Source organism: Rattus norvegicus, chromosome 19, assembly GCF_021556685.1.
Source record: "Rattus norvegicus strain SHRSP/BbbUtx chromosome 19, alternate assembly SHRSP_T2T, whole genome shotgun sequence".
In the NCBI taxonomy this organism is placed as follows: domain Eukaryota; kingdom Metazoa; phylum Chordata; class Mammalia; order Rodentia; family Muridae; genus Rattus; species Rattus norvegicus.
Window position 1 is genome coordinate 40,247,914 of NC_141552.1, and position 24,625 is coordinate 40,272,538.

Below are 24,625 nucleotides of genomic sequence, written 5' to 3' on the forward strand. Positions count from 1 at the left end.
TATTTGAAATGAATTTCTTTTTTTGAGAAAATATTGAAATGAATTCTAGGTATAGTGGATCACATAAACCATATTCAATGTAATGCTTCCTGTTTCTCTATTTTTCTATTACAAAACCTGTGACTGCTGGCAACTAATATTCTAATATTGAACATGCAGCTTACATCATAGTGCCTTTGGAAGTGTCAGTCAGTCATACACTAAAGGATGTGCATTTGCTAGACCTTGGCACAGTCTCTACTGTGTGAAAGGGTTGAGACAAGATAGTAACACCCATCTTCTTCAAGAGTTGATATTTTTATACAACTGCACTGGCTTGGTAACAATATTATAAGGCCAATGAAAGGTAAGACCTTGCAACCTCTCAGGCAAGCAGCTGCCCTTCATATGAGTAAATTACCAATGCCAGTATAAGTTATAGAAAGTGATTTTAGAAGCAGTAGCCACCCTTTAAAGATAAAGCACAGAAATCCCCTTCCGCTTGAAAATGGAGGGGACACTTTGCCCCGTCAGCTTTTTGGAATGGGAATGGAAAGACAGAATTAGGAACTTAGGTGCTGGGGATGGGTGTGAGGTCCATTGTCTAAGATATCAACTATTTCTTCATTGTACAGAGAAAGAAAACAGGGCCTAGACTAGGTTAGTGGCTAGGTCAAGACTTAACCCTGCTTTGTTCTTCCTTAACAAAAGAAGAGAGAAAAGGCTAGGTCTGGGCCAGTTTTTTATTTATCTATAAGCAAAGCTCCCAGCTTCCTGTAGCCTTAAAGCTTATGTTTTACACTCAGTGCCCATGCTTTGCCACCAATTCTCCTTCACAGCTCCCTACATCTCTGTTATATCTGCTTCCACATTTCTGTATATTTGGTGACCTCTCCTCTCTTCTTGACACATCCTTTTTAAACTTCACTGCCATTAGCTCCTGCCTGGCTTTACTTCCTCCAGTTTCAGAAGATGGTTATCACCCAGGGTCTTATATAGGAACCTAGAGAGGAGGTTTTACTCCCGTAAATTAGTTTTGAACTATGTTTTATTAATATCTCACAGAAAGTATTAAATTCCAGGATAACAGTAACAGTAATACAACAAATACCCAAACATTGCAGATACTTTAACATTTGGACTGATATTCGTGTGAATTACTTTTCTGGTGCTGGGATAAAATACTATGAACAAAAACATCTCAAGGAAGAATTTATTTTTGTATATGGTTCCAAAGCGCTAGATAGCCACATTGGTGGTGAAGTGGAAACTTACGGGTTCTTTGGAAAGCCAGTTGGATGGCGTTTTGCTGGGGCAAACATATGAAAGGAACATTTAGCTAAGGCAGATGTGTGAGGGAATGTTTAGTTGAACCAGACACAGGAAGAAGGATGTTTTGCTAAGGCAAGCACGTGAAGGGGCACGTGATGAAGGATTCTGTGCTAACAACACACATGTAGTGGTCTGCCTTACATTGTATAGTTGAGCTTCATTTGTTGGGACGCCATAGAGAGAAATGGTGGTGTGCTGCAGTTTCCAGATGCTTCATGGGACTCAGGCTAACTGACACGGTGATGTCTGCTGAGACAATTCATGTGCTGAGGCAAGACACATGGAGGACACGTGATGTTCAGAAGGTATAAAGAGGACTCGAGGGACCGTGACAGGCTGAGTTAGGCTAGCTGTGCAGTGTCTGTGAGTCTCGCGAGCAGAGAGCGTTTCTTGGCGTTCCTGTTGGCCTTGGTGCTGCCTCATGCTGAGCCTGAGGCCTGGCTGTCTCTGATAGGCAGTGCCACTGCTGCTGACTCGTGTTTGCTATTCTGACTCCACTGAACTAGGCTGCTGGTATATCCGTGAAGGGTTTGTGAGCGGATCGAGCTGCTGCTGCTGACCTCAGAACTAAACTGCCGATTTCCAGACAACATGGACGGGAGCTGCTCCAAAGACCCTTCTAAAGAGCTCCATTTCCCCGTATCCTTTCCTTTCTACCTCTGGTGGGTGGCGGGCTACAGGGGAGGGTAAAGCACTTAGAACCATCCTTAAAAGTAGGCTTAAAAAAAATTAAAGTTACAGGCGGGCAAGACATAACATTAGAAACGGGAAGCTGAGAGATGGCATTTTACACACACACAGGAAGCAGAGGGCACAAGCAGCAAGTAGAGGGAGGCCACTAACTCTCCAAGCCTGCTCCCAGTGACATCCGTCCCCTAGCAAGTTCCATAACTTTCTAAAACAGTGCCGTAGTCTGGGGACCAGATGCTCAAATGCATATGTCTATGGGGGGCATTTCTTACTCAAACTAAACAGTAGCTTTTCTGGATATATGAAATAGGAAATAAGGAAAAAAAATGTCCTTATTTGAAAAAGTTTTGGACGATTTGGAATGCCTGTCCAACAGATGTGGCCAAAAGTTGTAGTGATAATCCTACAGTAGGAAGGTAAACCATGACTCTTCCAAGGTAGTGTGGGACTGGAATACACGTGTGTTAGTGTTTTGGGACATTTCCCTGACAATTCTGTTGTTAATTAATGATTAGCTCGTCACTGTAGGGAAATTTGGGCTGTGACACTTTTACACCAAGGTCATGTAAGTTGAACTGGAATCTGAAGTCAGGACTACATTATCGTTGTCATGGTAATTTCCTTCCGCTTATGCTCAGCCAAAGAAAATCCCAATGATAAGCAGCCCTCAGAAGCAGTTTCAGACGTGGGCGGAGCTAGGAGGAGTTGCAGTGGATTAGAGGCGGTATTCTTCTTAAAGCCAACCAGGGAATGGGTGCCCAGTCTATCTTCTTCAGTTTGTGGAGAGAGGAGGCTGAACCTGGGGAACGGTCCAAGACAAAGGCAGGGTGAGCTGTCTAGCCTGCAAGTAGCTTAAAAACATTCAGAATAATGGAAATCACAGATTCCTAATAGATAAACGATCACTTTACATATAATTTGTATCCGTACTATCATTTGTGCAAACTACACCTCCTGGGGGTGACAGAAGTGACTCTATAGTCACGTCAATAATGATCTTAATTCCTGGAGATGTGTCTCAGTAATGTTATAAGATCTGAACAGGACCTGCTCGTCCTTGTAGTGAACACTGCCCTCCCTTCCGTGAAGCCCTGAAATACAATTTTGAGCACCGAATCGCAGTCCGGTTACCTTAACCACCTGACATACAACTTTTAATGATTTGCTAATTATTTAGAGTCTGACAGTCTCTCCTATGAGTTAGCAGCGGGTGGTGAAGGTCATGCGGGCTCTAGAAAGCCTCAGCCATGCTTATCACCCTGTACAAAGCTTAAGTCCAAGTGGATCAAGGACCTCCACATCAAACCAGATACACGCAAACTAATAGAAGAAAAACTAGGGAAGCATCTGGAACACATGGGCACTGGAGAAAATTTCCTGAACAAAACACCAATGGCTTACGCTCTTAAGATCAAGAATCGACAATGGGATCTCATAAAAGCGCAAAGCTTCTGTAAGGCAAAGGACACTGTGGTTAGGACAAAATGGCCACCAACAGATTGGGAAAAGATCTTTACCAATCCTAAAACAGATAGAGGCCTTATATACAAAATATACAAAGAACTCAAGAAGTCAGACTGAAGGAAGACAAATAACCCTATTAAAAATGGGGTTCGCTCTGAAGTTATCTGCATTTTGATGCTAATTCCACTGCCCCAAGGATAGCTGCCTAGTCAGTACTCAGAACTCAGGTGACTTCACCAGAACCATCTCCCCATTGAAGTATAGGTGAGGGGCAGGTACAGGATAGAAGGAGGCCTGTTATTGGAGGAGAAGGAAGGATGGGTGGGAGAGAAGTTTGAAGGAAGAGGAGGAGACTAGAGGAAAAAGGAGAGAAAGGAAGAAGAGAGGCTGAGAAGCCATGGCAGGTGACATTAAGATTCTGCTCTGTGTATTTACAGGTTGTTATTAATGTTCCTAAGGGATGGATGGTACAGGGCTTTGCATGTTTAAGTGGGCAATTATATCTTACCAATTGGGTCAAAGATTATTGTGTTGTGTGTTCTTTTATGTGAGGGTTTGAGTGTAGGAAAGTGTTTGGCGGCAGGAGACACTGGGCTGCTGAGGAGTGGGGATGTGTTTCCGCCAAGATATCTAGCAGATATCTTGGGACACTACGGTGCCAGAGCTAGTGGGGTAAAAGACAACTTTACTTTCTTATTTTTATATTTTTACAACAACAGTGAACATTTGCAAGTAAAGCTGTTTGGGGAAAAGAAAAAAATGGGGTTCAGAGCTAAACAAAGAATTCACAGCTGAGGAATGCCGAATGGCTGAGAAACACCTAAAGAAATGTTCAACATCTTTAGTCATAAGGGAAATGCAAATCAAAACAACCCTGAGATTCCACCTCACACCAGTGAGAATGGCTAAGATCAAAAACTCAGGTGACAGCAAATGCTGGCAAATATATGGAGAAAGAGGAACATTCCTCCATTGTTGCTGGGATTGCAGACTGGTACAACCATTCTGGAAATCAGTCTGGGGGTTCCTCAGAAAATTGGACATTGAACTACCTGAGGACCCAGCTATTCCTCTCTTGGGCATATACCCAAAAGATGCCCCAACATATAAAAAAGACACGTGCTCCACTATGTTCATAGCAGCCTTATTTATAATAGCCAGAAGCTGGAAAGAACCCAGATGCCCTTCAAAAGAGGAATGGATACAGAAAATGTGGTACATCTACTCAATGGAATATTACTCAGCTATCAAAAACAATGACCTTATGAAATCCATAGGCAAATGGATGGAACTGGAAAATATCATTCTGAGTGAGCTAACCCAATCACAGGAAAACACACATGGTATGCACTCATTGATAAGTGGATATTAGCCCAAATGCTCGAATTATCCCAGATCCACAGAACACATGAAACTCAAGAAGGATGACCAAAATGCGAATGCCTCACTCCTTCTTTAAAAGGGTAACAAGAATAGCCCTGGGAGGAAATAGGGAGGCAAAGTTTACAACAGAGGCAGAAGGAACGCCCATTCAGAGCCTGTCCCACATGTGGCCCATACATATACAGCCACCAAACTAGATAAGATGGATGAAGCAAAGAAGTGCAGGCTGGCAGGAACCGGATGTAGATCTCTCCTGAGAGACACAGCCAGAATATGACAAATACATAGACAAATGCCAGCAGCAAACCACTGAACTGAGAACGGGACACCCGTTGAAGGAATCAGAGAAAGGACAGAAAGAGCTTGAAGGGGCTCGAGACCCCAAAAGTACAACAATGCCAAGCAACCAGAACTTCCAGGGACTAAGCCACTACCTAAAGACTATACATGGACTGACCCTGGACTCTGACCTCATAGGTAGCAATGAATATCCTAGTAAGAGCACCAGTGGAAGGGGAAGCCCTTGGTCCTGCCAAGGCTGAACCCCCAGTGAGTGTGATTGTTGGGGGGGAAGGTGGTAATGGGGGGAGGATGGGGAGGGCAACACCCATAAAGAAGGGGAGGGGCAGGGGTTAGGGGGATGTTGGTCTGGAAACCGGGAAAGAGAATAACAACCGAAATGTAAATAAGAAATACCCAAGTTAATAAAGATGGAGAAAAAAAAGAAATAAAAAAAGAAAAGAAAAGAAAAGAAAGCCTCAGTCAGCCACAGGGAACAAAGAAAAGTTTTAGTTTTGTTCAGAGAGAGATTTGTTCTGCCGAAGCCATACACTATCTGTATGGAAATCAATGATGGCTGTCACCAGAGGGAGGGGCTGCTGCCTCCCTCTTTCCTGTCTGTTTTGTCACCTCTGGAAATGTTCTAGATTAGAGATAGTTATTTAGTGCAGCAATGGTTCTTTTTCCTTCTTGCAATGGTACTCGAACTCAGGGTCCTCTGGCTCTACCACTGAGCTGCAAACCCAGCCTTAGCAACACTGTCCCATGTGCTGTGGTCTTAGAGTTTGCAACCCTATCCATTCACTTATACATCTGCCCTGGACAGACCCGGGAACTAACTCTTTCTCTCTTCAACTGACCTCCAGGACCAGACAGAGTATTTATTGTCTCGTCCTAATTGTTTCCATCCGCTCATTCTTTGTAATGGCCACTGCCTTTCCTTTTGTGAAGCCTTGAAATAAGACAAAATTCTAGTTTTCTTTACCTCACTGATAACTTTTATTTGAGAAAATATTTCACATATGTTGATCTCTAAAAACTCAAAACCAGTCTAACAAATTAAAACCATAATAGTTCTTTTTCTTTCTAGAAATGTACACTGTGGTATATCAGGACTTCAATCTTTAATAAGATTCTGATTAAGGCAAAAGATAGTTAACTATTTGGTTGCTGAATAACAGATAAATTTTTCTGAATCTGAATAAATATATCCTGACTGAAATTTGAGAAAAATAACAAGACTAACTATAAATACAAATAACAATAAAACACATGCTTGCTCTCTTCCTTGGTATAATTATAGAATAATTATTTAAAATTCAGAGAGACTTGAATCGTTTATAATCTGGTCTTTAGTTCAGATTCCATTCAGTCTTTCAAGGTCTGAAATTCTTAAGGTCATACAAATCCCTTTGGAAAATCTGCAGTCACATGACCCTGTCTTATGGTGGCAGGAAGACACGTGACTGATACTGTCTAGGAAGCTCTGTAGGTTCTCTGATTCTCTCTCACTGAAGGATGTGGACTGATGGGCCCTTTTGACTTTCCTTACTTAAACCTCCAGTGTGTTTTCCTGTACTGTCCCTCAGCCTTCAGCGTCTGTCAGAGAAGCAGAAAGTCCTTCACAAGCTGGCTAGGGAAAGCCATATTAAGAGACCACGGTAAGCTTAGACTTTGGGGTGGGTGTGTTCAGGAGCCACAAGAAGTATAAGGGTGTTTGTTTGTTTGTTTGTTTGTTTGAGACAGGGTCTCTCTATGTAGCCTTGGTGGTCCTGGAATTCACTATGTGACCAGGTTGTCTTGGACTCACAGAGATCCACCCGCCTCTGTCTCCTGAGTGCTAGGATTAAAAGTGTGTGCCACCATGTTGGGCTGAAGTGTGGTTTATAAAGATGACTAAATGTATTACTTACTATGTGCACATCCCGTGGGAGAGGGATCCCTCTGGCACCCTGTGAAGGCATAGGGTGTAGTGAGCCATCTGGTGCTGAGAACTGGACTCTGATCCTCTGTGAGAATAGTGAACCATCTCTCCAGCCCCCTGCCCCCTAGGCCCTGCAGGGTGGTCTTCCTGGGCCTTATTGCTCTTGCTCCTGTGAGAAGACGAGCCCCACAGACCGGAAGATACAGCCAAGGAGTCCCATAGACGAATGCATCAGGTAAAACCACAAACTATTACTATTCACTACATTAGAAGTTCAGAGTATGAAACAAGCAGTACTAACTAAGGGGCAGGCAATAAAATACATCTCTGAGAAGGTCTGATGGAGAAAAATTGTTCTCCTGGCTTTCCAGCTTCCTGACGTGGTCTTTGAGTCTCAGCATGGAGCCAAATCACTGTGACCCCTGTTTCCCTTTTCCTATTTTATTCTCTCACTCGCTCTGACCTTCTTGTCTCCCTTTTATAGGAATTCTTATAATTACAAGATCCTCTCAAGGTTCTAACTCCATCATATCCACGAAGAACCTTTGACCATGACAAGTACATTTAAGCCGTCATTATTCTGGCCACAGTCAAAGGCATGGCAGTGGGATATATTTCTGGGAAAAAAATCTCAGAGGAATGGGTACAGCCTTCTGGATCTCCCCAACCACAGTGAGGTCCCCGTGTTTCTCCAGCTTTAGTTGTGGACTGTCTATGTGGATGGGAAATTAAGATTATGATTTCCCAAGGTCTGCTTGGATTGGCATAGATTGGCCACAGCCAAGAACTGATTTCAGAAACACTCAATCCTTATCCTTGAGTGCTGAGATGGAGAACTATTTCTTTGATTCCTTCCCCCACAAAAGGAGACAATTCCAGTGCACCAGCCAGCATTCAGCCAGGAACATGCTCTTGGGTAGAGAATTCCCTGCCCAGGAAGGACCATGGGCCTGGTCAAACTTTGGCATAAACCAAGGTTGTATGTGCGAGTACTGCTGGTGAAAGAGTTATGAGGTGCCTTGTTAGACGTAAAAATAGCCACTACCAGCATCTGACGGAACTCGAGCTTTCAAATAATTATCTCTGACAGCCCAGCTTCCCCAGGCCTTCATAACCACAGCAAGGCATACACACATGCTTCCTACCCCTCAAAAAGAACCCAAGAGGAAATTCAAGAGTCCACACAAACCCTGAAGCCATACCCACTCCCTGCACTGGCTGCAGTCTCTGCTGAGCTCCCTGCAGGAGGGACAACGACTCCAGAGTGAAAGCTGCAGCCACATCTCCCCACACTAACAGTGATGAGGTTGTCTGCTAGACGAAGGCCAAGGCTGAGACAGGAGTAGATGCTAGAGCCCTGAGCCATTGTGTGCATGACAGACAGCAAAGTGCATAGGACCATAGCGAGGATAACACTGATCAGGAGACTTGTTTATGAAGACATATTGTAGTCATTGATAGACACACACACACACACACACTCACACACACATTCGCACATATACTCACATACACACACACACACACTCACACACACATTCGCACATATACTCACTCTCACACAGACTCACACACACACAGACACACACTCACACATACTCACACACATTCACACATATATTCACATACACACACATACACTCACACACACAGACACACACATATACTCACACACAGACACACACATATATTCACTCTCACACACACATACACTCACACACACAGACACACACATATACTCACTCTCACACACTCACACACAGACACACACTCACACACACTCACACACACAGACACACACACACTCACACACATACTCACACACATACACTCACACACACATACACTCACATACACATATACTCACTCACACACATACACACACACATACACTCACACACACCCACACATACACACACACACATACATACACACACACTCACACACATACATACACACACACTCACACACACCCACACATACACACACTTACACACACTCACATACACTCACACACACATACACTCACACACACCCACACATACACACATTCACACACATATACATACACACACACTCACACACACCCACACATACACACACTCACACACACATACATACACACACACTCACACACACATACACTCATACACACACACTCACACATACACATATACTCATGCACACACTCACACACACACTCACACATACTCACACACACTCACAACACACATACACTTACACACACTCACACACACACATACACACACTCACACACACAGATACACACAGATACACACACACACACACACACACACACACACATGCTACTGCCTATTGAACCAACCCTAAAGATCCGAAGCCAGAGGGTAATAGCAATGGATGACCTTATTGTGGTAGCTGGCCACAGGACAAAACCACACTTAAAAGAGATCAAGGCCAATAGTTCTGAGAGTAAGGAAATCTCACCAGTGAAAAAATACGGAAGGTTTCACACACCCCTCTTCTCTGCAAAGGGTAGGTGATCCCTTCGTGAGGCTTAGAGAGTGGCAAACAGGAGCACTTAGTAATTTATTATTCAAAGTTATTCCATGGTTTTGCAGGGACTTAACAGGATTGTTTCTCAGTCAGTCTGAATCTCTTCACACATACTTAGTTTCTTCCAGTTAAGAGAAACTGCAGTATTCTGTACCACAGTGGAAAGAGAACTCGATGATTAGGAATGCTTAAACCACCCCAACTCTTCTACCTCACAGGCACACCCGGACATCCACAGAGAGACAATCGCTGCTTCTGCTACTTCAGAAGGTCAATGGGGAAAGAATTCATAGATGTCAAAGTTACCCCAGAAATACCTGAAGCGCAAAACCATAGTAAGAAGTGGCTGGGGAGTCCCAGAGTCAGGCTACTTGATGTTAGGTAGCAAAAGTTCATTGTGGGCACAAACCAGGAACAAAAGGGACATCAACAAAAGTATCAGTCGGGAAAATACCTTGGGGGAGAAGAGTTTGAACTGGGGGTATCGAGGCAGTGAGAATGTTCCGGAATGTGAGGATGTGTGTGAGACACAGGGGTGGTGAAACTGCACCTTTCGTCACTTGCAGGAAACCCACCTCATTGCAACAGGGGTCTACTCGGAATCCCCCTTCACAGATATATGGAAACGTCTATCCTGTAGAGGTCCACATGACTTTCTACAGAGCAACTTGACTCTTAGCAACTAACAACCACAAAGGCACACGCACACACATCCATGTGTGAAGTAAGATTTATGATGTAAGGTCCTTGCTGCAGTGCAGCTCAGTTTGTGCTTTTGTTAGGAATATAATCTAAACTCTGGAACTGTATGTTAGAGGCTAGCGAAGGCAGATTGTTCAGACAATCATAGCATAGCCACAGGGAAGGGTTTCACAAACTTTTAGGGGGGAAGGGAGAGGGAGGGGAAGGAGGAAGGGGAAGAAGAGAAGGAGGGGGATGGGGAGGGAGGAGGGGGGGAGGGGGAGAGAAAGAGCCACAGGGTCATGAAAACATGATCATGAGGCATGAGGGCTGGCCAATCAGAGTTAAGAGCTGCCCAGATAAAACATGACAAGTCATATCTCAGGGTTATTGGCAGGGAAGTAGAGAAAATAGCCATTCAAGGGTAGATATCTGCTCTAATGCTGTTAAGGCTTATTATAAATGTAAGGGTTTGGGGTCTTCTATCCGGGAACTGAATGATCTAAGGTGGGTTAGAGACCCCCACTGGAGATTGAATATTTATTACAACAGCCTGTAGCTCCGGCTCCAGGGATCCACTCTCTTCTGGCCTCGGCAGTCACCTGCATTTTTGTGCTACCACACCCCCCATAACCCCCATACGCAGAAGTTTACAAAATACTTTAAATGGGTTTTCTGTTGATCAGGGAGCTTCAGAGACTACAGAAGAATTAGTGTCTCTGACATCCATGTGGGCAGTACTCACACACAAAGCTCTCTGTGAAGTCCCCAGCTGAATGATTTCAGGAAGCTTTCAATGCAAAACCAAACTGCCTAGCTCAAGGTCCCATCCCGGTCCCTATGAGATTCTCTGGGCCATTGAGTTCTGTTACAGAGGACAAGCCACCCATCTCTGGTGTTGTGTTGTCATGCAGCCTGGGCAGACATGACTGTGGAGAAGGGTAGTTCTCTAGCCAGGGGCCAGCTGAGCTCTGGGAGAGGGCTAACCTTGCCTTGACCTGCTGAGGGGACACTCTGTTAAGTCAGACTGACAGTATGAAGACGGGGAGGTCAGGGTCCTACTCGATGACCTGGCAGCTCTCAAATACGATGCTCTGCGATCAGCCTCTTCTGCTTCTCTCAGCTCATGGGATGTGGGATCCATGACACACAGAGAGAGCATGAACTGCCAAGGCAGCCAAAAATAGTGCAGCTTCATACTTGGGAGCTATAAACAGAACTTGTAAGTAGGAGTTCCCACTCCATGAGAGATCTACTTCAGCTTGCAAACCAGTAGCTGCCACCGCCACAGAGTCCACTGACTGTCCTCAAGGTAGGTAAGGTGCGTATCCCACTGGAAGTATTCAGAAATCTTGGCCCTTCAAGGAAAACCAGTAGAAACATGATCCGTCTCACTAACAGACAAGGGCGTAGCCATGCTTGCAGCTGGCCCCGGGAGAGAGATGGGGCTAGGTGAACATTTATCCCCCAAAGAAGTGACTGTTCTGATGAGCAGATCCAAGACCCCAGACGGCACAGACCCACCCAGACCTGCTGTGGTCTCCGCATTAAACACTGTCGTAATGAAGCTGTAGGGTGTGGAGGCGGAGAGCCCCTCTGAATAAACCACCTTGCCTGTGTTCGACCTCATTCTGGTTCTGTGTACCGTGTGCTTTTATGAATCTCGTCTTAGGATATTTTATTTCTATCACTTCATATTTGAGGAAACACGGTCCTCTCTGAGAACACGAAGGGAATGGACAAGTGTGAACACACAATCTGACTGGCTCATGGGAAAGAGTATCACTTTCCAGTCACCCTACACTCACTAGTCTGCACATGTGGCTACTGCAGGTCTTGGACCTCCTCGGCCTCCAAATTGATAGCTCCCGATTACAACTGCATCGCTGGATCTAGACAGCCAGGGTTTGGCTCTTATTTCTCTCACTTAAGCCCCCTTGTTTTCTTGTTAGCTTGATCATCAGCTTCCTTTCTCTCCCGCTTTGCTGAGGTGAGCATGGTAGATGTGTTCCTGGGTCTCCCCCTGTGAAATCTATTCATTCCTGAATTCTTGCAATCATGACAGTGTTATGTGTGTAGGATTTCTTCACTGAATACAGTGGTTATAAAATTATATAGTTATATTTACTCATTTGTGTGTGTGTATGTGTGTGTGCGTGTGCGCACTCGTGTGTATATGTGCTTGTGCGCATGCCATGGCCAACATTTGGAAGTCAGAGGACAACTTGTGGGAGTCAGCTCTCTATGTCCACTGCGTAAGTCCAGGGTATTGAACGCAGGTTGTCAGGCTTAGCAGCAGTAAGTGCCTTTACCTCTTGAGCCACAATAGTTTCGATTATAATTTTTAATCTTGAAAGTTCACAGAACTCTGAATGGAACGTGTTTTCTCCTTGAATCATTATGTTATTCTCGAAGAAGAACAAGACTTGGTTTACCAACAAAATATATTATGCTTGAAAAATAACAAGTTAGCATGTTGGTAATGGATTAACAACTCCCTCAGAAGATGAAAAGAAAAGGCAATAAAGTTTCCATATATAAATCAACAGACAATGGGATAGAGACCAATGTCCAGTGTCCAGATGTGTCCAGTGTCCAGATGTGTACATTGCCTCTTTTGATTTGAAAATTCTGACTTGGTTCTTGCCTTACTTTAATCTCAAGAAAAAGGAAGTAGGATTTTAGTTTTAACTGTCTTTCTACAAACCAAATAAGCACTTGCCTAAAATCTTACCTTTTTTTTTTTTAACCCCTGAGACAGGATTTCTCTGTGTAACAGGCCTATGTTAGAGCCCTCTCTGTAGACCAGGCTGGCCTCAGATTCACACAATGCCTCTTGAGTTCTGGGACTAAGGGAATGGGCCACCACCACCCAGCTAAAGTCATATCTTTCAATTTAAATTTTGTTTGAATGGTTAAAACAATTTTATTTTTACCCTTTGGGATAGACATCCTCATTTGAAAAGTTTCCTTCTTTCTAATTTGCTAGAACCACAAATAGCATCAAATATAAAAAATACAGAATATAGTTTAGACTAACAATAGAGACTTCAATTGAGCTTTTCAGGACACGGAGTGTAATAAACACTAAGGAACAGCACGCATGGTGGCAATTTATCTGTAGCCTTGAATGTTGCTACCCGGCAAAGAACTAAAGATCATCCTGACTTTATTTATATTTCAATAATGATGCCAGATAGATATGCAAGATGCAGACTCACCCATTAAGGCCCAAGCCATATATTTCCCTTCTCTGTGTCCATTAAGTTTATGCTGAACTGTCTCTCCTGCCTACGCCAATACTTGTACAAAGCCAGCTCAACCTTGAAAATCTATTTGGAAAAAATGCAGAGGGAACGAAATTCTGTATCGTCAGAGGTGACTCTCCAAGCATCTGCCCTTGTCTTTCCCTGGCATGCTGTTAGACCCTCCCTCCTGGCTTCTGGTTGGAGTGTTTCAGACTTCTCATATGTCACGAATTTTCATGATTATGGTACGCTTTCCTTGGGTCTCTCAACTCCTACATCTCCTGTTCAGTTGTTGGTAGAGATTTGCATTTTCTACTTTTCAGTTGCACAGGAAGAGAAAGACGGTTTGTTTTTTAGAGTTACCCATTGATTGTTTTTCTGCCTTTCACTACCTGGTTTTAGAACAAAAGCAGAATACTGGGATAGAATTTTGAGCTTTAGAAATGGTTTTCAACCAGGGTTTTCTTTGTGTGCCCCCCATCCCCCATCCCCATACCTCTGTCAACAGAGGAGCCTGGGCAGAGCTTGTTCATGATGAAGTAGTCGGCAGATCAGGTTACCTGACTCCTATCTTAGCTCCATCAACACTCTCGCATACTAAGAACAGATCTATGATGTCAACCCTTATCCATCTGCTGTCCTTACCGCCTTCCTCTTCTCAGTCTCGAGCTGTGCCACACTAAACCATTAAGAGCCTGGGTGAAAACCATGTGGTTATATAAACACTCACTATTTCTGTCTCATGAAGACACTTCCCCGTGAGTTATTCAATATGCTTCTCGAATCAGAGGATATATGTCCTTCTTGGTATTGCACTGAAAATGTTCCGATTTAATCTACCCCCTGCCATGACAAATCGCTAAACTTTTCATACAGGGCTCCTGCAAAGCCCCGGGAAAAAGGAATTGGATTTTAACAAGGTGTGTAACTATTAAGCAAGGTAGAGGCGGCTGTAGTGTGGTGGGGATAAACCGCAGGAACGCTAAGAGGAGGCTGGGCTCCTGTTTCAGCCCTGTCACCCAGACAAATTCCCCACCCTCATGGATCCACCATTTTCTCAATAGCAAAAGTCAGCTTTAGTGATGTCAACAGAGTCTTCTTAGATGTTATGTATCTGTTAGGCTCAGTTGGAGAGCTTCCACACCAAGAGGGGACAATATTTGCAGTGGTCACAGCCTATGTGGTGTCCTGGTGCACTGGGTAGCCTGACCTACACATCGAAAGTCCATCTCCAAACTGCAAGGGCTGATGTGAGCTTATGGTCAGGGAGGTGTGCTCAGTGGTAGAGCACTTGCCTAGGTAGCATGGACTCAGCTCTGGAAGCATTCCCACCACTGCCAGAAAGACCAATGAGTTGAAAGGATGAATCAAGAGTCTTGTACGTCATCATTACACGAAAGCCACTGTAACTGGGGTACAGCAGGACCTGTTTCTACACAGAATTACTTACCACATAATGTGCCAACTCTGAGAGTGGTTAAGGACTGGGTTTTGAAAAAGAAGGCAAGGACAAGCTATGGGAATATTTACAAGAGGAAAACTCACAGTATACTACCATCCTCCATGGTGCCATTCTTCAGGAAGACATGGGTACATGGTGCAAATATCTTAGCAGAGGTGAAAGAGGGGAGACCAGAGCCCACCCATGGCCATGTTTAATCCTGTAGGGGGTTGGTCTGATGCCATTTGTATTCTCATACTAAATACTGGCTCCTCAAGATGTGGTTGCCTCTGAAGAGTAGGTCCTTACATACTTAAGTGATGCCATGTGAACTCTAGTCCCAATTTAACGGGTCAATAAAAGGCTAGAGCCTGTGATTGGACAGTAGAGGAAGAAAGGTGGGACTGAAGGTTGGAGAGAGAAAAAGAGAAGAGAAGGAAGCCGCCATGGAATAGAACCACATGGCCAGGAGAAACAGCAAGTAACAAGGGTAATTATATCAGGGGAATAAGTTAGCATAGCCCTATCTAATTTATAAGCATATGGCTTATAAATAAAATGTATCTGAAATGTGTGTTTTTTTATACAAGCGTATTAGGATTAAAATGCTAACTACACACATTGCCAGGACCAACCCCTGGATGAAATCCTCTGATGAACTGATGGGTAGGGCATGAGAAGGTTCGAGAAGGGAGGGGGACTTGCTTCTCACTTGCCCCATCTTTCTATTCCACTTTGGTGACATTTCTTACACTCTAACCCTTCATATTTCCTCCTGAACCCCAAAACCTTGAAACCCCTGGGAAGGGGAGCAAGGCCATAGATATGTCTGTTTATCAAGGGGAGTCAAAGGACTGCATGGTTTTCTACACCACAGAGAGGTGGGTCCTAAGAGAAGCCCAGGTGACGGCAAGGATTTACTTCTTCCTCATCCCACTCCCAGAATGCTCTTCTTTCAAGCCCTTCCTTACTTCCTTTTGGTTTGAGAAGGCCCTTGAGTTGGCCCACTGGAATCCTGCTGACTGCTTAGATTCCAGAATAGCCTGCAGATACTGCCCCGAGAGAAAGGCTGGTTCTGATGTGAGCTTATGGTCAGGGAGTTGTGACCATAAGCTAATTTGGATTCTGAGTTTAGCTTCTCAGAGAAACACACCAGGACAGAGGTTCTGGGCTCTCCTCACCTCCTTTACTCAGCAATGTGCTGGGCTCTGTCTGGTGTGTATGACAACAATGAGCAAACTGTGTGTGTGGTCCCAATTTCCACGGTGCTTACCATGTAATGGGAGTGATAAATATCGACTTAAAAAACCACTACTAGTAAATATATAATTGAAAACTGCGATAACTAATTATAAAAACATAAGATTCTGTAAGAATGTTCTAGAAAGAAGCTGTGTGTGGGGCCTGAAGTCAGGAAGGACTTTATGGAAGGTTCCTAATGCTGAGCTCTGAAGACTGGGGAGGAAATGTCTCAGCACAGGAGAGGTGGGAGGCAGAGGGAGAATGAAGAGGCAGACAACTGTAACACCTTGAACTTTAGTCAAGTCTATAATTTTCTACTTTCTCTTATCCAAATGTCAGTAATAGAATTATGTCTGAAAATATTCATATTCTAAAGTTACCATTGTTGGTGAGAACACTGTGGTAAGGTCAGAGCCCGAAGACCCAGGTGAGCATGGAGGCAGAATTCTCTCCTCCCTTCTTTCCCTCTTTCTCGTTGAGATGGGTTCTCACAACCTCCCTCTCCTGACCGCTGCGAGCTGAGGTTATAGGTGGGCACCATCGTGGTAGAAGCATGATTCCGATCTCCTTGGGTCGCAAGTGCTATACCTTGTCGTGCCTCTTTTTGTGCTTGGTGGATACAGAATTGCTCTTGATGGACTACGGTTCTAAAAAGCTGCCTTGAGACATGTGGGCTTCAAGAGTTACTGCATCTGTAATGTGAGGATTGTTCCTACCTGTTAAAAAATATTTTTAACCTGGTTGTTTCTGGAGAGCATCAGAAAACTACACTCTGCTTGCATTTATCCAGGCCTGATTGATCAATGGTTACAGCAGACTATTCCCTTGGAAAAGAAATGTCAAGGGAAGGATGTCTCTGTGTGTGTGTGTGTGTGTGTGTGTGTGTGTGTGTGTGTATGTGAGTGTGTGTGTGTCCACACATGTGTACACATGTGTGCAGAGATCAGAGACCAGCCTCCGTTATTATTTGATAAAAGCACCCATCTGCATATTTTGAACAGAGTGTCTCACTGGGATCTGGAATTTGTCAAGTGGGCTAGGCTGGCTGGTCAGTGGGCCCCAGGGGCCTTCTTTTCTCTTTTCCCCTAGTTCTGAGATTATAAACACTAGCCACCTGGTTGGCTTTTCATGTGGGTGTCGGAGAGCAAACAAAGGTCACTGTGCATGCATGACGAACACTTTGCTGTCTCTTTAGCCTGTGTGAGTGAGGGACAATAAACAGCATGATCAAAGGCTCTCTGGTTAAAATCCAAGAACGTGGTATGTTTTGCAAGTGCTGAGTGGAAATAGAAGAAGAAGAAATCAACGGACAACGAATCTTAAATGAGGCCCGAGGAAGGATCAGTAGCAACAACAGGAGGACTATTTCTCATGAAGCCATTCTCTAGTTGACGATCATGGGCGAACCCTTAATTTTAGGAAGGTTGTACAGGTCATCTACAGTGGCACTGAGACTTCAACTAGAGAAGATGGGTCTGTGGAGACGTTCCTGAGGTGAGGGGTGAACTCCAAGCTGCCTGAATAAAGAACACTTGAAAGATAGGTGTGGATGGGACCAAACGGACTGGAGGTGGGCGAACATGCAGTGTTGGGAATCCCATCCCCAGTGTTGAGCTAATCAGAAGAGTCAGAAAATGTATACCTTAGAGACAGGAGGACAAGTAGATTCAAACCGTGTGGAAATGAGGCCTGCTGAGAGAGGGAACAGCTCTTCAGACTGAGCGGGCCCAGAGGTGAGGCTAGAGCCTAGGCAGCATGCAAATATTTAGGGGTTTCCTGAAGGACAGAAAAATCTCTGAGAAATGATTATTCCACATGGCCGCGACCAACCTTCTTTCTTACTTCAGTGAGACCTTAAATGTTCTGAGTAGACAGAATTTTTTTTGTATGCCTGTTGTGTGTGTGTGTGTGTGTGTGTGTGTGTATGTGTGTGTGTTTGTGTGTGTGATGTTGGTGTGACCTTATGGGGAGTATACATGCACTCACATATTCATGTACATTTGTGTGTGGAGGTTACAGATCAACACCGATGTCTTCCTTGATGGCTCTCCACTGTAACTTTCTTTTTTTTTTTTTTGAGACAGGGTAGCCCTGACTGTCCTGGAACTCATTCTGTAGACCAGACTGACCTTGAACTTATAGAAATCTGCCTGCCTCTGCCCCCTGATTACTGGGATTAAAGCTATGCACCACTCTGCCTGGCCCTGTGATCTGGTCCTTAGCCTTCAGCCACTGAATGCAGTGCCACTGCACAGGGACGAGCATGATATCTGATAATTCTGCCTCATACTGAAATAAAGGCGAGGCCAGGCTGTTCTGTGGCTTCTTCCGTGTTCCCAGTGTACGGGTATGAATCACTGGAGCTAGACTATAAAAAGAAGTAATGAAAATTTATTACTGTTTTAATTCCTTTATAACCTTAAGGACTCAGTGTATTACATTAAAACCCCAAAAGTTATAAATGCAAAATGAGCCAAGACTGGGAATGTCATTGTGCCTTTAGGAGCTAGGATTGCTACTTCCCAGTAGGGATTAACTCTCTGAGACATGTGGGTTTTTTTTTCTTTTTTTGATGTCTCTATTTTAGAACAACACTGTTACTAATACAGTATAAAATCAAGTGTGTATATATGCTTTTTCTTTGAAGAAAGTAATATCTAAAATCTCATTTTTTCCCACCATGTGTTATATTCTCAATTGCAATAAAAAATACAGGTATTTAGGAGAACTGCAGTTAAAATTTTTTTTTACTAATGTCATAGCTACTTTCTAATACTTAAAAAAGGCAAGCATTCTTGGCAATTTACTTCCAATAGAGAATAATATTGTCTCATGCCTTAGGTGATTCTTGGCAATTTTATTAACCCCAACAATGGGCATTTGCAAGGCCTCCAGATGTAGTCTTCGTTCGTTCAGCTTTTCTTGTCTTAAAACAAACAGATACTGCAGGCAGACTTCCCAATCATTTCAACAAATTAAAGTTCTAAACTCTTCGTTTGGTCAAAGGCAGTTTGTTTTCCACTCACTGGTGTAGCAGGAATAACAGAAACGAGTGGTTGCTAGTGGCAACCTGTCTGCCTCACTCCTCCCCACCTCCCTGTGGGTAAATGTTGTCTACTCGTGCTGTGTGAGCTTCGGAATTAACTTGGTTCCTATGCACCTCTTTCCTTCAAGGGCTGAGAAACTGTAATTCAAGATCGGACCCAGCTGGGAACTTGAGAATGCCTTTTCCATTAAGGTGCCAGAGGGCCAGCAGCGTAAGTTCTAGGAGAGTCACTACTCAGTGTAAGCCTGGCTTGTTGGCGACGCGGTCCTCTTTCCACTATCCTAGTCTACCTCCAAAAGATCAAGTAGCAAAGCTAAGAATTTCTTGAATTATTGAACGGAAATTCTTAATATGTAGCTTGAGAAGCTCCTTAAATTTCAGAAGATAGGTTGATAACAAGATTTCCTTACTCATGCCAAATAATTAGTGTGCTTGCATACAGGGTGAACAACAGCTCTTATCTCCTAAAGGTTCTTGTGTATGTGGACTAACACGATTACATCTTTATCTTGGTACTAAGGCTATTTGATGTTCTGTTTCCTACTGTTTGAGAGCTGAGAATGCTGTGTGTGTGTGTGTGTGTGTGTGTGTGTGTGTGTGTGTGTTCATGTTCAATAGGATTAACCGAAGTATGTGGCTGCTCATTGTAACTTGCCCATTTTAATATACCTTCCTTCCTTCCCAGGGAGTGACATCTCACTAATGACACGTGGTTCCACTGAGAGATAAAGAATCGCCATCTCCATTCTTATCTCCCAATAGTAGGTGTCCCTGCATGAAGGGCTCTTTAAATTTTTGTGAGCCTGAGTTCCACTTGCCCAAGTGAAGTCACTGAAGGATCTCGGTGAAGACCCTGTGTGAGGCAAATTGCGACGGAAAGTCATGAAACGCGCCCAGTTCAAGCTGAAGGAGTTGCAGTGGGTCTCAGCCACCACGGCTGGATCTTATAGCCAACGAACTGGAAGTTCCTTTTTCCCTCAGGCAGGCACCCACCCTCTCAGGAGCTAAGCATACTCTGTAGCAGTCTGCTCTGGAGTTTCAGAATTATTACATAAGAAGCTCATTTCAACAAGCCATGGCCAGTTCTATCAGCATCATTTCCAAGTTTCTGCTTCTATATATCCTCGCCTGGAGTGCCCAAGACATTTGCTAACTGTAGATTGGCTGTCTCATTTTTCACTGACTTGTAGTTCTTTATAGTACTCAAGCTTTATTGGCTCTGTCTAGTGAGTGGACCTTGTCATAGGCAGTGCTTCTCTCTCAATGATCTCTTAAATCCAGAGTCTCCGATCAACTCTGCCTGATAATGTTTTCATAGTTGATGTTGTTTACCTCTTACTGAGTAAATCTTTATCTATCTAAGGTCACAAAGAGCGATATCTAGGCTCTTGTTTCCTAGAGAGAATTCACTCGTTTAGCTTTTATTTTCGGATTTGCCATCTCTGAAGTTAATGTTTTTACATGACACAAGTCAAGGTTCAGGGTCTTTTCTTTCTTATGGCTGTCTAGTGTACTTGACTCCATCCCTTTAGAATCACCCCTTCCTCTCCGTGCACTGTAGTTCAGAGTGACCTATATATTCTGCTCTGATTTTGGACTCTCCTCACTGAACCATGGTCTTATCTGTCTACGCCTGCACCAACACTGTCAATTCAACGACTATGCCTTGTTTATTATATGCTGCAACACTGTGGAAAGTCATGGGATGAGGCTCTGTAAAGCTCAGCCCAGCTCTCCTGTCAACCAGTGACTTCAAACTAATAGTTGGTTGTGCTACGTCCAGGACATCTTTCTCCTCTGGCATTTGCAAGACCTTTTCTTCCACCTTGCTGTGCTCTAAATTGTAAGCCTTAGAGCTTAGAGTTGCACTGCCTGAATTCGTGTTCTGGGGCTGATCTGCTGCTCTCCAGAGACTTTGAGGCATCCACCCCAGCCTACTGTGATTCATGCGGACAAAATGTTTCGTGGGCCTCCTCGACATTTATCACTTTCGTTGCAGACTGGAGGCAAGCGTAAATGACACTCATCCGTAAGGATGATGTTTTCCCAAGGCTGATGAGATGGACCAATTGAGAACAGCACCTGGAAATGTAGTGAGGATTGGAGAAGTACTAATTAATCTTTCTATCTGAAACAAAAATAAAAGTCTTCTCAGTTTATACTGCTCCACCTTCATGAAATTTCATCCAGGAGAAGAGGAGTAACACTGAGTCTTCATCCGTCTTGATTTCCAACTTCAATCTTCTATCTGGTATTGTGGTCTGTGCTGCAGGTGTCGCCAGGCCCCTCAGACTGCAGACATCTCATGTCTGGAAATCTCTCCTTGCTGCGTGTCCCTCTGGGTGTTCTCCTCTCACACGTTTAATGATGTTGGTTCTGTATGCGGCAGCAAATCACCCCTGGAAGCTGTGAGGCACACATGGATGATTCTGCGTGATGGGCTTCCTTCCCGAGGAAGCAGCATACTGTCTGAGATGCCCTAGATGCCAGCGATCAATAGAGAAGCCCTCTCTTCTCCAGAGTTTTATTTTCTGTGGTTTTAGCTATCTATAGTTAACTACAGTCCCCAAACATACTAAATGGAAAATTCTAGAAAGAAACAGCTCATGAGTTTAAAATATTAATATTTTATTCCAGTTTATTCTCAAAATTACTTTGTTTTAGTTTTAATATTTATTTCTTAATGTACCTAATTTAGCAATTAAACTTACTGAAATAGATTTCTGTCTAAAGGGCAAGATAATATACAGAGAGTTCAGGACTAGCTATGATCAGGCATAACCAACCGTGGACAAGGGAGACCACTGCAGACATTCTTAAGTAAGCCAATAGCCAGGCAAACAACAGTTGAGCTAAGTTCCGGAATGTGGCTCAAACACTGGCATGAAAACTCAGGGCCAGACTGGAGTGAGTAACTAGGGTGCCGTATACCCTTTTAATGAAAGCTTGAGTTTAATGTGAATCTCCAAATTCAATTTTAAAAAGCAGGAACTGCCCCAAGCTAACAACACATCTACATGTTTTAAGTGGAGACATGGAGTTTTATATGTTGGACTGAGTTTCAAGTTTGTGGCTAGAAAGTCTGGGACTTCCATGGCAGGCAAGAACCACCTTCTGCCCAATGATTTATTTAGACTCTTATATGCCAATAGGTTATGGTTTCATCTTCCCAGGAAAAAGCACATGTCATGTACGATACACAGGGACGGTTATCTGTGGTACATTAAGGTCACAAAGTAGACTTCATCTTCCTACCTATCTTGAGATGGAAATGTCAGAGAGAGAGGCTTGAGTTTATGATTCTTAGCCTCTTTGTGTTCAAGACTAGTTTCTGGAGGCCTATGCCTTCCCTATTTATTCCAACTCAGGCTCTGAGGGACCTTCATGAATCTGTGTGGACAGACCAAGCATCTGCCACCAAAAGCTGCTTTTGGGATCTGGAGACAGTCACAGAGACAGCATAGCCCAGCTTCTAGATAATACTCATGGCCAAGAGGGTTGCCCAACCCTGGAACTGAGGATGTGTTAGGATGAATTAAAGGGGAAGAGATAGTGTGGATTCTGGGCAGACTCCTGACTCACCTTGTGGAGAGCAGCTCAAGGTTCTCTAGAGTCTGAAGCCTTGCTTGGCTCTGAGTGGCATTGAGTTTCTGAGAGGTTCTCAAAAGAACCAAGGCATGATTTTACCTTAGGGCATTGAAAAATCTGTATTTGTATTCCTAATTATCAGTTGTATAGAATTAAAGTCTAAAGACCACTCCTGCCCACCAAATGGAAACCTACTTTAGAGATTTCTCTTGTAAGGAAATTATAAGAAATAGGCTACTGTCTGGGCAGACAGGCTGGTACATGTGCCCTTCTTCACTCTTAGTCCTTGTTGTAACTCTGAAAGCTGTGGACTTAGTATCATCCATCTGTCACCCTGATTCAAAAGAAAAGGAGACAAGTGTGGATGGTCATGCTGCACTGGCCACGGTGGCACTGCCATCTATGAGGATTCCTCAGAAGGTCCCTCTCATGGCTGCTGAGCTCTGACGATAGCCTCTCTTCAGAAACGTACTCTTAAGGGTTCTATTGTTGCCGCAGAAACATGACTTCATAGACCTTATTGTGAGGTATAAAAGTATGGTCTCTAGGGAAGGAAACACAGCTATGTATCTAAACATGAAACACTGAGTTCATGCAGGTTATCGCTGACTGACAATGACCTGTGCAGACCATGAAGTCCTAAGTGTGTCAGGATTAAACAGAAGTGGTCATTTATCTAAAAGGTCCTGGTACAGTGCCAAGATGTTCAACAAACACCTACGTGCTTTCCCTTCTGTGTCTCCCTGCTGCATGGACTCCAGCTTACTCAATCACTGTGTAGATAGAAACCTCGCATAGGGATTGAAAGTGGCTTCCTTTCACCCATTGATTATACAACTCTGTTAGGACAGAAAGCACCAAGCTCCAGATCCACGTGCACAAACATCTCCTTAGAGTGAAAGGAATTTTGGAAGCTTATCATGGGATGTACTGAGTGGTTCTGAAGAACAAAGAGCCCTTTTGATATGAAATTGAGCTTCAAGACTTCCTCGTATTCTTAGGTTTTAGCTGTACTTCTGGTTAACCCCATTTTTGATGAGCACAACTTTTCTTTAGAAGTCATTTCCCTCACTAATTATTTCTAGTCATAATGAAATTTTTCGTGAAATAAAGAATCTCTTCTTTCAGCCAGTCCCAATTTAGATCCCAACACAGGCCTGCAAAGTGCTTCTGAGAGCCCCCAGGCAGCTGCTCTTTCTGACCTGCTACAGCAGCCTCAGAGTAAGGCCATCCCTGATCCCCCAAGGTCCTGGGCAGGTGCCCAGGGGCTGCTGACAAACTGCTCCACTGTATCAAGCTGCTTCCTTGCACTGCTGCAGGGTGTCCCTTCTTCTTCTCTTGTGTCTGATTGTTGGTTAAGAAAAGAAAATAGTCTCTTAGACTTTGTCCTATTGCAACATTCTGAGTATCTGTAACTCCATCCCATCTATCTCTGTCTCCCTCCCATGTATATGTCTGTGTGTCTGTGTGTCTGTGTGTCTGTGTGTCTGTGTGTCTGTGTGTGAGGGCTAAGGTGGCAGCTCATCTACTAACTGTCCTGTATTTCAAGAATGATAAACCAAGCTTAATGTTCATAACCCATTTCTATTTGTAAAGCTACTTGTAGTCCTAATGCTAGGGAGGAAGGAGACAAATGGACTCCTTGGGTTCACTGAGCAATCTAGGTTAACCTAGTTGGTGAGTTCTAGGCCAGTGACTGACCCTGTCTCAAAAAGTAAATCTAGATGGGAGCCAGCAAGAAGGCTCAGAGGACACTTGTCCCCAACCTTGATGACTTGAGTTTGATCCCT

General features: G+C 43.9%; 1 protein-coding gene and 1 long non-coding RNA gene across 7 annotated transcripts in view; one reads left to right on the forward strand and one right to left on the reverse strand.

The window, feature by feature from the left end:
- Positions 1–24,625, reverse strand: part of Rnf150 (ring finger protein 150) — a 223,702-nt gene that overhangs the window by 99,474 nt on the left and 99,603 nt on the right.
- LOC134483336 (uncharacterized) lies at positions 1,650–23,770 on the forward strand. 5 transcript variants are annotated; one of them, XR_015644063.1, is made up of 4 exons: positions 1,650–1,950; positions 6,717–6,788; positions 19,376–19,458; positions 19,933–23,770. It is a non-coding gene; the product is annotated as an uncharacterized LOC134483336 (long non-coding RNA). The 5 variants fall into 5 exon arrangements; XR_015644060.1 differs by having other exon boundaries at positions 1,652–1,950; positions 6,692–6,788; XR_015644062.1 differs by having other exon boundaries at positions 1,838–1,973; positions 6,692–6,788.